Source organism: Hemiscyllium ocellatum, chromosome 12, assembly GCF_020745735.1.
Source record: "Hemiscyllium ocellatum isolate sHemOce1 chromosome 12, sHemOce1.pat.X.cur, whole genome shotgun sequence".
Lineage (NCBI taxonomy): Eukaryota > Metazoa > Chordata > Chondrichthyes > Orectolobiformes > Hemiscylliidae > Hemiscyllium > Hemiscyllium ocellatum.
In genome coordinates, this window is record NC_083412.1 from 9841538 (window position 1) to 9854726 (window position 13189).

Here is a 13189-nt window from a genome sequence, read left to right on the forward strand (position 1 = left end):
TAGTAAATACAGATATAATAACTGTTGCTCCCGTGGTCAAGAGCCTTGACGGAGATGCAGCGAGTGGAGTAATGTAATGTAATTCAATTTTAATGGATTGTAATATAATTTAATGCTATTTTGTTTAATTTGAGTTTAATTTAATTTGGGTTAGGTAAATAAGTGACGATTGTATTTTGAAGAGTAGCAGGCAGTTTATTGTTAACGCTACTGTAATATAATAATAGCATTTTTTATTTGTAAAATATTGAAACATTTTTCAATAAGTATTTTTTTTAAAAAGACATTTGGATAGATACATGACTAGGAAAGGTTTGGAAGGATATGGGCCAAGAGTAGGCAGGTGAGATTAGTTTAGTTGGGATTATGTTGTCATGGGCTGATTGGACAGAAGGGTTTGTTTCCGTGCTGTGTGATTATATGACTCCATAAATATCAACTCTGCTTTTTTCCCACTAAAGGTCCCAGACTGCTAAGATTCTCCAGCAATTTCTAATTAGTGTCTGAACGTTGAGGAAATGAATTATTTCAGCCCAGCAATTTCCCTATGAACAATTTGATTTACATCACAAACACTCCCTCCATTGACCATTTTTGTTCCTGCGGGTGCTCCGGTTTCCTCCCACAGTCACAAAGATGTGCGGGTCAGGTGAATTGGCCATGCTAAATTGCCCGTAGTGTTAGGTAAGGGGTAAATGTAGGGGTATGGGTGGGTTGCGCTTCGGCATGTCGGTGTGGACTTGTTGGGCCGAAGGGCCTGTTTCCATACTGTAAGTCTAATCTAATCTAAAAGAAAATCAGTCAGACCCATTAGACGCAACCTTCCCTTAACAAATTCCAGCTGATTCTCTTGGATAAAACTTTCATTCTCTTTCTGGTCATTTCTATCATCTCTCAGAGTTTTCTCAGTCATTTTCCCACCACTGGAAATCTGATAACAGAGGGTCCCCATTTCTTACTTCTGACTCGCACTATCCAGCACAAGGGGAACAATTATTGCCTGTTGTCTCCATCTCTGATCTGGGAACTTCTCTACTCCTCAGGTGAGAGCCTACTACTGCCCGTAAATTGGAACAGCAATCAACCCGCTGAAATTCTCAGAAGCTGTCAGGATTAATGAAACAGCTCATGTACATCCCACACTCAATTTTTTTTAGATTCCCTACAGTGTGGAAACAGGCCCTTCGGCCAAACCAGTCCACACCAACCCTCCGAAGAGTAACCCAACCAGACCCACTTCCCTTTGACTAATGCACCTAATACTACGGGCATTTTGCATTGGCCAATTCAACTGACCTGCACATCTTTTGGACTGTGGGAGGAAATCGGAGCATCCAGAGGAAACCCACACAGACACGGGGAGAATGTGCAAACTCCACACAGACAGTCACCCGAGGCTGGAATCAAACCTGTGACCCTGGCGCTGTGAGGCGGCAGGGCTAACCACTGAGCTCCCGTGCCACCCCACATATAGATTGAAAAATAAAAACAACCGAATCTACATAATAACAAAAATTATTTGGATATTTGTGAACTGCCTAGTTACATCTTTCTTGAGACCGTGCAGTTTCCCTCCCACCAAAAACTATGTAACATTGAAAGGGGTGACATTTAATTTCAAATAAAATGAAACACTCTGCCTTTCTGGGGGCTTCCTGACTCCTGGGTGTTGTTTATATGGACTTCCAGAAGGCTCTTGATAAAGTCCCATCATACTGAGGCCTGATTCCTGACGTAGATAGGAAAATGGTTGAGTGGCAGGAAACAGGGAGTTGGAATAGTTGGTAAGTAATCAAACTGTAAGGTTGTGGCTAGTGATCCGTAGGGATCTGTGGTGGGGCTCTCAACTATTCGCCATTTCATTTCCCCTTTGATAGTGGCATCCAAGGCTGCTGAACACACAAAATTGGGCAAACCAATAAAATTACAGCAATATATTGATAGATTAGGTGAATGAGCAAAGCTGAGGCCATTGGATGTCAGTATAAGCAAGAGTCAAGTTATCCATTTGGAACGAACAAGGATTGATTGGGATTATTTTTAGAAGGCAAGTTGTTAAATACAGTGGATGTCCAAGGAGATTTTGAGGTTCAGGTGCAGAAAATAATCAAGACAGCTAATGGAATGCTGGCCTTCAAATCCAAAAGGCTGGAGAAAGGGGATGCAGATGGTATGGAAAATCCTAGTTAGATCCCACTTAGAGTACTGTGAGCAGAGCTGGGCATCATACATTGGGAAGACTGTTTTAGCTCTGGAGGGAGTTTCACACAGGTTTACAAGGATGATACCTGGGCTTCAGGGGTCAAGATATGCAATCAATTTAATCAAATTAGGCCTTTATTCACTAGAATTTAATGCTTATGGACTGAGACAATTGAGCTCTTCAGCAAATTAACAGGGAAAGACAGGGTTGATAAAGATAACTCTTTCCACTGGTTAAAGATTCTTGAAACGGGGTATAGTGTAAGAATTAGGGCCTGGAGGAACGGTAGAAAGCACTTAGTCACACATGACTAGTGGAGGATTGGAATTCTCTTCCTCAAATGGGTGGTTGTTCCTCATTCAATTGTTAAATTGAAATCTGAGATAAACATTCTTAAAAGCCAGGGTATCAAGGAATATAGGCCCAAGGCATATGGAGTTAGGCCATGGATCTGGCTTTTGAATGGCGGAACATGCTGCAGGGGCAAAACAGCCCGTCCTTGTTCCTCTGTTTCGAAATATGAGTCCATCATTACCTTTCACTTTGGTGTCATTATCAATCTAACCTGTTACTTTACCTTGCTACCACACTGTTATATGGGGCCATGGAACTAGAGACAGTTTATAGCAAAGAAAGAAGCATTGTCATTGTGTCAGTAAAACCAAATCAACTCTTGTCCAACACCAGGTTTGAACCAGGTCAGATCTTCAGGCTAACGTTCTCACAACTGAGCTATTTCAGCCAAGAACATATGTCACTATTCCTGTGATCCGTTTGACCTACATCACAAATGCTATCTCAATTAATAATCTTGTTCCTTCAAAGATAATCAGTTAAGTTCATCAGTCACGATCTTCTCTTAATGAGTCCATGCTGACTCTCCTGGGTTAAACTTTCACACTCTATTTGATCATTTGGAACTTTTTCAAGGAACAGATACGCAGTGTCCTTGATATGTATGTACCTATCAGGCAGGAAAGAAATGGTCGTGTGAGGGAGCCTTGGTTGATGAGGGAGGTTGAATGTCTAGTAAAGAGGAAGAAGGAGGCTTACATAAGGTTGAGAAACAGGGTTCAGACAGAGCAGTGGAGGGATACAGGATAGCCAGAAGGGACCTGAAGAAAGGGATTAGGAGAGCTAAGAGAGGGCATGAAAAATCCTTGGCAGATAGGATCAAGGATAACCCCAAGGCATTTTATGCGTATGTGAGAAACATGAGAATGACGAGAACGAGGGTAGGTCCGATCAAGGACAGTAGTGGGAGATTGTGTATTGAGTCAGAAGAGATAGGAGAGGTCTTGAATGAGTACTTTTCTTCAGTATTTACGAACGAGAGGGACCGTATTGTTGAAGAGGAGAGTGTGAAACGAACTGGTAAGCTAGAAGAGATACTTGTTAGGAAGGAAGATGTGTTGGACATTTTGAACAACTTGAGGATAGACAGGTCCCCCGGGCCTGACGGGATATATCCTAGGATTATGTGGGAAGCAAGAGAGGAAATTGCAGTACCGTTGGCAATGATCTTTTCATCTTCACTGTCAACGGGGGTGGTACCAGGGGACTGGAGAGTAGCGAATGTTGTGCCCCTGTTCAAAAAAGGGAATAGGGATAACCCCGGGAATTACAGGCCAGTTAGTCTTACTTCTGTGGTAGGCAAAGTAATGGAAAGGGTACTGAGGGATAGGATTTATGAGTATCTGGAAAGACACTGCTTGATTAGGGACAGCCAGCACGGATTTGTGAAGGGTAGGTCTTGCCTTACAAGTCTTATTGAATTCTTTGAGGAGGTGACCAAGCATGTGGATGAGGGTAGAGCAGTGGATGTAGTGTACATGGATTTTAGTAAGGCATTTGATAAGGTTCCCCATGGTAGGCTTACGCGGCAAGTCAGGAGGCAAGGGATAGAGGGAAAAAAATTTGGCCAATTGGATAGAAAACTGGCTAACCGGTCGAAGTCAGAGAGTGGTGGTAGATGGTAAATATTCAGCCTGGAGCCCAGTTACAGGTGGAGTTCCGCAGGGATTAGTTCAGATGGAGTTCAACCCTGCCAAGTGTGAAGTTGTCCATTTTGGAAGAACAAATAAGAATGCGGAATACAGGGTTAATGGTAGGGTTCTTAGTCAGGTGGAGGAACAGAGGGATCTTGGGGTCTATGTACATAGATCTTTGAAAGTTGCCACTCAGGTGGATAGAGCTTGTAAGAAAGTCTATGGTGTATTAGTGTCCATTAGCAGAGGGATTGAATTCAAGAGTCGTGAAGTGATGTTGCAGCTGTACAGGACTTTGGTTAGGCCACATTTGGAGTACTGTGTGCAGTTCTGGTCGCCTCACTTTAGGAAAGATGTGGAAGCTTTGGAGAGGGTGCAGAGAAGATTTACCAGGATGTTGCCTGGAATGGAGAATAGGTCGTACAAGGATAGGTTGAGAGTTCTCGGCCTTTTCTCGTTGGAACGGCGAAGGATGAGGGGTGACTTGATAGAGATTTATAAGATGATCAGAGGAATAGATAGAGTAGACAGTCAGAAACTTTTTCCCTGGGTACAACAGAGTGTTACAAAGGGACATAAATTTAAGGTGAAGGGTGGAAGGTATAGGGGAGATGTCAGGGGTGGGTTCTTTACCCAGAGAGTGGTGGGGGCATGGAATGCGCTGCCCGTGGGAGTGGTAGAGTCAGAATCATTGGCGACCTTTAAGCGGCAATTGGATAGGTACATGGATGGGTGCTTAATCTAGGATAGATGTTCGGCACAACATCGTGGGCTGAAGGGCCTGTTCTGTGCTTTATTGTTCTATGTTCTATGTTCTATGTTCTATGTTCTATTTCTATTGTATCTCAGAGATTTTCCAATCATTTTCTCACCACAGGAAATATAATAGCAGCTGGTCTCCACTCATTATTTCTAACTTGAACCGTCCAATACAAGGGGAACAAACCAGAGTGGGCTGTCCCAGAGGAGGCCGGAAGGTGTGTCAGGGTGGACTGAGAGCCGGAATGGGCATGGAGTGGATCGAGAGCTGGAAGGGGCATGGAGTGGACCGAGAGCTGGAAGGGGTGTAGGGGCAGGCTGCCTTAGAGTGGCCGGAAGGAGGGTGGGACTGGTGGGTTGCTTGTGGCCTATATTGTATGCATTTTTTAAAATGTAATTGGACTGTCTTATATGTACAAATATCATTGTTAGTGTTTTGTAATGATTGAAAGTGGGATTTGAGGTTTGTCCTCATTCCCCTGAAAACTGGTTGAACTGTAGGGTTGGGGCCTGGCTTTGCCACTCCTTTCCCTCGTAAAATTGCTGTTTCTCTGTGTACAGCTGTTATAGTTAATTGTTTTGCAAACTGCGGATTGTTTAATTAAAAAAAATACAAAGGGAACAATCATTGTCTGATGTCTCCATCTCTCTCTGATCTGGGAACTTCATTGTTTCACAGGTTAGCGCCCACTACCGGTCACAAGTGGGAACTGCAAGCCAAACGCGGAAATTCTCAGGGTCTGTCAAGGTTAAAGTTACAGCTAATATTAGGAAACAGATGTGTAACTTCCACGCTCAAGACTGTGCGCATTTAGACTGCAAAATAAAACAACCGATTCAATGTCATGAGGAATATTGTTTGGACATTTATGAATTTGAAGGAAGTGAGGATTGCAGATCAGAGTGGGGAGTGTGGTGCTGGAAAAACACAGCAGGTCAGGCAGCATCCCAGGAGCGGAAGGATCCAGGTTTTGGGAATAAAGCCTTCATCCTTCCTGATGAGGATCTGCTGTGCTTTTCCAGCGCCACACTCTCCCCCTACATTTATGAACTTACTCACTGACATTTTACTTAAGATCGTGCAGAGAGAAAAAAAATCTGAGTTTAACAATAAATGAGATGAAATACAGAAAGACCCACTTCCAAATAAAGATAAAAAACGAAATAAAAATAAAAGTTCTGGTGTTTTGAGGCACCGTTTTATTTTAACCACTTACTGATCTGACAGTTTATTCCTCCCTTGAATACAGAAGTTGCCGATCCTGTTTAGTATTTTCAGCAGCTTGTGTTAAGCATTTGAGATTCCCATTGCGTACAGGATCTCACAGTTTTAGCAATAAAACAATCTGTGCAGGAATGGATGTTTAAATAAGAACTGGGAAGCAGCTGACGAAAAAGAGTAAGGAAATCAGATTCTACACTGCGATTCACCAAAAAACAGTCATCAAGAGAAATAAGGAGCGATTCACCAAAAATTATCATCGGGAGAAATAAGCAGCTGTCTGCCGAATTATTTTGGATCAGCCACTAATCCTCTCATTGTAAACTATAAAGTTGCGATGGCCGGGAATCGAACCCGGGTCAACTGCTTGGAAGGCAGCTATGCTCACCACTATACCACCATCGCACTGTAACAAATCTGTTGCATAATCCCCAAATATAGTCTACAAGAGGCTTATTATAATAGATTCAATGGGATTGAAATAAAAGTAGAAGTTGCTGATGAAAACCAGCTTCAGAATTCTTCAGTTTTAACGAAGAGTCACTCTGTGGAATGGAAGGGTCATGCCTAAACATTCTCTCCTAGTACTGCAGGGAGTTAATCTAATCCTGCCTCGTGTCTAATTCTTTCCCTTCCCCCACCTCACCCTAGTTCCAAACTTCCAGCTCAGCACTGTCCCCATGACTTGTCCGGACTTGTCCGACCTGCCTGTCTCCTTTTCCACCTATCCACTCCACCCTCTCCTCCCTGACCTATCACCTTCATCCCCTCCCCCACTCACCTATTGTACTCTATGCTACTTTCTCCCCACCCCCACCCTCCTCTAGCTTATCTCTCCACGCTTCAGGCTCACTACCTTTATTCCTGATGAAGGGCTTTTGCCTGAAACATCGATTTCGCTGCACTTTGGATGCTGCCTGAACTGCTGTGCTCTTCCAGCACCACTGATCCAGAATCTGATTCTTGTAACAGGACAAGCCTGCTAATATATTATAAAAGGAAGGAGCGGCAGCTCCAAAACCTTGTGGTTTCAAATAAACCAGTTGCACTATAACCCGGTGTCGTGTCAGTTTTGATAAAGTGCCCCCAGCGTGGAGTAGGACTGACGAGAGACTGAAAATCCTGTGAGTTTAGCTAAGTGTGGGGGACATTTAGACAAGTGAGGGAGAGAGGATGTGTCTTATTCCCAGTCATTTCTGCAAAGTGGTGTTTTGTGGTCGAGGTGGTGCTGGTTAGATCTAAGATCGGGCCCGAAGAGCAGCAACAAGGACCTCTTTTTATCTCAGTAGCCCGATAGCTGTTAAAAGAGAGCAGACATGGCACTGGAGTGGTATGCTCCTCAGATGTGGGAGGTCAGGGAACAGTCAACTGTCCCTGGTGACAACACCTGCAGGAAACATGTCTGGCTGCAGCACCTCGCAGATCTTATGGATTGATTGGAGCAGTGTTGAGGAGCATACAGAAGGCAGTCATAGAGTCATAGAGATATAGTAGGAGAAAGTGAGGACTGCAGATGCTGGAGATCAGAGCTGAAAATGTGTTGCTGGAAAAGCGCAGCAGGTCAGGCAGCATTCAAGGAGCAGGAGAGTCGACGTTAGGGCTCATGCCTGAAACGTCGACTCTCCTGCTCCTTGGATGCTGCCTGACCTGCTGCGCTCTTGGAGATATACAACACGGAAACAGCCTCTTCAGTCCAGCTCATCCATGCTGACCAGATATCCTAAATTAATCTAGCCCCATTTGTCAGCATTTAGCCCATATCCTTCTAAACCCTTCCTATTCATATACCCATCCAGATTCCTTTTAAATGTTGTAATTGTACCAACCTCCACCACTTCCTCTAGCAGCACATTCCATACACACACCAGCCTTTTAGCCCTTTGTTGCCCTTTTAAATCTTTCCCCTCTCACCTTAAACCTCTGCCCTCTAGTTCTGGAATCCTCCTCCGCGGAGGAAAAGACTTTGCTTATTTACCCTATCCATGCCCCACATGATTTTATAAACCTCTGTAAGGTCCAGCCCTCAGCCTCTGACTCTGCAGGGGAAATTGCCCAAACCTATTCTGCCTCTCCCTATAGCTCAAACCCTGGTAACGTAGAACATATAACAGTACTGCACAGTACAGGCCATTCGGCCCTCAGTGTTGTGCCAACCTTTTATCCTACTTTAAGATCGAACGAACCTACATGCTCTTCATTTTACTGTCCATATGCCTATCCAATAGTCGCTTAAATATCCCTCATGTACCTGTCTCAAGTACCACTGCTGGCAGTGCATTCCATGCACATAGCACTCTCTGTGTAAACAACCTACCTCTGACATCTCCCTTAAACCTTTCTCCAATCACTTTAAAATTATGTCCCCTTCTGATAGCCATTTCTGCCCTGGGAAAAAAGTCTCTTGCTATCCATCTATCTAAACTTCTCATCATCTTGTACACCTTGATCAAATCACCTCTCAACCTTCTTCGCTCCAATGAGAACAGCCCTAGCTCCCTCAACCTTTCTTCATAAGACATGCCCTCCAGTCCAGGCAGCATCCTGGTAAATCTCCTCTGCACTCTCTCTAAAGCTTCCACATCCTTCCTATAATGAGGTGACCAGAACTGAACACAATATTCCAAGCGAGGTCTAACCAGGGCTTTATACAATTGCAGCTTAACCTCACGGCTCTTAAACTCAATCCCCCTCCTCATGAAAGCCAACACCCCATACACCTTCTTAACAGCCCTATTAACTTAGGTGGCAACTTTGAGGGATCTGTGGATGTGAACCCCAAATCGCTCTGTTCCTCCACACTGCCAAGGATCCTGCCTTTAAGCTGCATTCAAATTTGACCTTCCAAAGTGAATCACTTCACACTTTTCCAGGTTGAACCCCATCTGCCGTTTCCCAGCCCAGTTCTGTATCCTGTCAATGTCCCGTTGCAACCTACAACAGCTCTCCACACTATCCACAACTCCACCAACCTCATATCATCAGCAAACTTACTAACTCACCCTTCCACTTCCTCATTCAAGTCATCTATTAAAATCACAAACAGCAGAAGTCCCAAAACCGATCCCTGTGAAACACTATGGTCACTGAGCTCCAGGCTGAATACTTTCCATCTACTACCACTCTGTATTTTCTATGGGCCAGCCAGTTCTGTATCCAGACAGCCAGATTTCCCTGTATCCCTCGCCACTTTACTTTCTGAATGAGCCTCCCATGGGGAACCTTATCAAATGCCTTGTTAAAATCCATACACAGCACATCCACTGCTCTACCTTCATCAATGTGTTTTGTCACATCCTCAAAGAATTTAGTAAGACTTGTGAGGCATGACCTGCCCCACACAAAGCCGTCTTAATGATCTCTAATCAAACTATGGTTTTCCAAATGACCTAAAATCCTGTCTCGCAGAATCCTCTCCAGTAATTTGCCCAATACTGACTGTGATTCCCAGGGTTATTCCTATTCCTTTTTTTGACCAAGGGAAGAACATTTGCCACCCTCTAATTATCTGATACTACTCCACTGGACAGTGAGGATGCAAAGATCATCACCAAAGACACAGCAATCTCTTTACTTGCTTCCTATAGCAACCTTGGATATATCTTGTCTGGACCAAGGGACTTATCTATCCTCATGTTTTTCAAAATTTCTAGCACATCCTCCTTCTTAACATCAACCTTTTCCTGCATGTCAGCCTGTTTCACACTGTCCTCACATATGACAGGTCCCTCTCATTAGTGAATGCTGAAGCAAAGTATTGATTAAGGACCTCCCCTACCTTCTCCGACTCCAGGCACAAGTTCCCTTCACTATCCCTGATCATAACATCCTCATCAATTTTTTTCTGAACCCTTTCAAGTTTGGCAACATTCCTGATGAAGGGCTTATGCTCGAAACGTCGAATTCTCTATTCCTGAGATGCTGCCTGGCCTGCTGTGCTTTGACCAGCAACACATTTGCAGCAACATTCTTTCTATAGCAAGGAGACCAGGATTACACATAGTATTCTGAAAGTGACCTTCATAGCTGCAACATGACCTCCCAACTCAGTGCACTGACCAATAAAGGCAAGCATACCAGATGCCTTCTTCACTATCCTATCTACCTGTGACTCCACTTTCAAGGAACTATGAACCTGCACGCCAAAGTCTGTTTGTTCAGCAACATTTTCCCCAGCCAACCTTGCTGCATATAGCAGGTTAGGTGAATTGGCCATGCTAAATTGCCCGTAGTGTTAGGGGCAGGGGTGTATGTAGGGGAATGGGTGTGGGTGGGTTGGGCTTCGGTGGGTCAGTGTGGACTTGTTGGGCCGCAGGGCCTGTTTCCACACTGTAAGTAATCCAATCTAATGTCACATGATATTCTAACGTTAAATCTGACTGATTTCAACCTTGCTTATTGTAGCCAATCAGGAGGAGCCAGTGTATGGACTCTCCCCTCCCAGACATGCTCAAACGTTTAAGCAGATACAGCTCTCTCCTCAAATTGCAAAGACTTCCTCCCCTTCCTTTAAATCATGATGTGGAGATGCCGGTGCTGGACTGGGGTGTACTTAGTTAAAAATCACACAACACCAGGTTACAGTCCAACAGGTTTATTTGGAAGCACTAGCTTTCGGAGTGCTACTGGTTCATCAGGTAGTTGTCCTTTAATCAATAAGACATTGCCTTAAATAAAAGCAAATTACTGCGGATGCTGGAATCCGAAACCAAAAGAGAAAATGCTGGAAAATCTCAGCAGGTCTGGCAGCGTCTGTAAGGAGAGAAAAGAGCTGACTATCCCTTTGTCAAAGGTTTAGTTAGACTCGAAACGTCAGCTCTTTTCTCTCCTTACAGATGCTGCCAGACCTGCTGAGATTTTCCAAGACATTGAATTAGATGGTCTATCTATACAAACGGCAATCCCTGCAATGTCAATACTTCAGCTGCTTCAAAGCATACCGTCTAATGAAGACTGGGTAATTACCAAAGTGGACACAGTCAGTGAGAGTGTGACAGATACTAGTTTTGGGCTGGTGATTGCACTGCAGCTTCAGTCAGAAAAATGGGTGTCTACTAAGAGAGATAGTGCAGGTGTTTCCTGTGGCTATCCCTCTCAAAGACAATTATACAGTTTTGGATACTGTTGGGGAATAGCCTCTAAAGAGAAAATAGCAGCATCAGCCAGGTCTTTGGAGCCACAACTGGCTTTACTTTAACACAGGGTACGGCAAAGTCCAAGCAAGCAATTGTGATAGAGGCTGTCTAGTCAGGGGCACAGGCAGTCATTTCCACAGCGGTGAGCGTGATTCCAGGATGCTTTGTTGCCTCCCTGGTGCCAGGGTCAAGGATGTCTGAGAATGACTGCAGCGCATTCTTAAAGGGGAATGTTGGCTGCCAGAGGTCGTTTTACGCATCGGTACCAAAAGCAGAGGTAGAAGAAAAGGGATGAGGTCCTGCAAAGTGAATAGAGGGAGTTAGGCAGGAGATTACAAAGCAGGACTTCAAGAGTAATAATTTCTGGATTACTCCCAGCGCTACATGCTAGTAAGAGTAGGAATAGATGACAGATGAATATATGGCTGAGGAGGTGCTGTATGCAGCAGTGATTCAGATTTTTGGATCATTGGGACTGATCTGGAGTCGAAGTGACCTGCACAAGATGGATGGGTTGTGGTGGGGAGACTTGCTCGGGAGGGGTTCAACTCATCTGGCAGGGGGGGGCCATCCTATGCAGTAGTGAGATGAGATAGAAGGAAGGTTGAGGCTGGTATGGAAGTTAAAGATAACAAGTTAAATAGACAAGAGCACAGCAGAAAACAAGCTAAGACTGATAAATTAAACTGCATTTATTTCAATGCAAGAGGCTAGACAGGTACGGCAGATGAACTCAGGGCATGGAAGAGAGCATGGGACTGGGATATCATCGCTATTACAGAAATATGGTTGAGGGAAGGACAAGACTAGTAGCTCAATGTTCCGAGGTACATTCCAAGAATAGAAAGAGAGGCAAAAGAGGAGGCGGCCTGGCATTTTGATTAGGGAAAGCATCATGGTAGTCCTTAGAGAGGACATTCCTGGGACATGATCCAATGAAGCTATATGGCGGGGGAGGGGGGGGGGGGGAACTGAGAAATACGTAAGGGGTGATCACTGATGGAATTGTACAACAGATTTTGAGGGTCTGGTCAAGAGAAAGAAGGAGACATATGTCAGTTACAGACAAATGGGATCAACTGATTGCTTGAGGAGTTCAGGGTGTGTAGAGGGAAATCAGGAGAGCAAAAAGGGGACAGGAGATAGTGTGGGCAGATAAGGTTAATGAGAATCCAAAGAGATTCAACAAGTATATCAGGGCAAAAGAGTAACTGGGGAGAGAACAGGTTCCCTTAAAAAATCAAAGAAGCCATCTATCCATGGAGCCACTAAAGGATGGGGGGATCCTATTTCGTGTCAATATTTACTGTGGAGATGTCACAGAGGCTAGAGACAACTCAGGGAAATATATAGCGATGTCTTGAAAAACATTCACATGTCTTAAAATGCATGAAGCTACATAAATCCCTGGAACCTGGTCAACTGGATCCCAGACCATTGTGGGAAGCGAGGGAAGAAATTGTAGGGATCTTAGCAGAGATATTGGATTCATCGACAGCCATGGTCGAGGTGCCAGAAGACTGAAGGGTGGCTAAATTATACCACAATTAAGAAAGGCTGCAAGGAAAAGCCAGGGAATTACAAACCGGAGAGCCAGACATCATTAATGGAGAAGCTGTTGGAGTGGATTCTAACAGGCAGGATCTGCATGCATTTGCAAAGGTAAGGACTGATTAGGATAGTCAATGCGGCTTTGTGGGTGGGAATTGTGTCTCATAAACTTGATTGAGTTTCGTGAAGAGGTGACCAAGACGATAGATGAAGGCAGAGTGGTAGACATTGTCTACATTGAATTTAGCAAGGATTTTGACAAGGTTCTTACACAGTTAATGGTAAGGCCTTTGGAGGTGTTGTGCTATGGCCGTACAAGACATTGATAAGGCCA

At 44.3% G+C, this 13189-nt stretch overlaps 1 non-coding gene across 1 annotated transcript; it reads right to left on the reverse strand.

The window, feature by feature from the left end:
- Window positions 1–6505: 6505 nt before the first annotated feature.
- Window positions 6506–6577, reverse strand: trnag-ucc (transfer RNA glycine (anticodon UCC)). Its single transcript has one exon. It is a non-coding gene; the product is annotated as a tRNA-Gly (tRNA).
- Between the last annotated feature and the right edge of the window lie 6612 nt (window positions 6578–13189).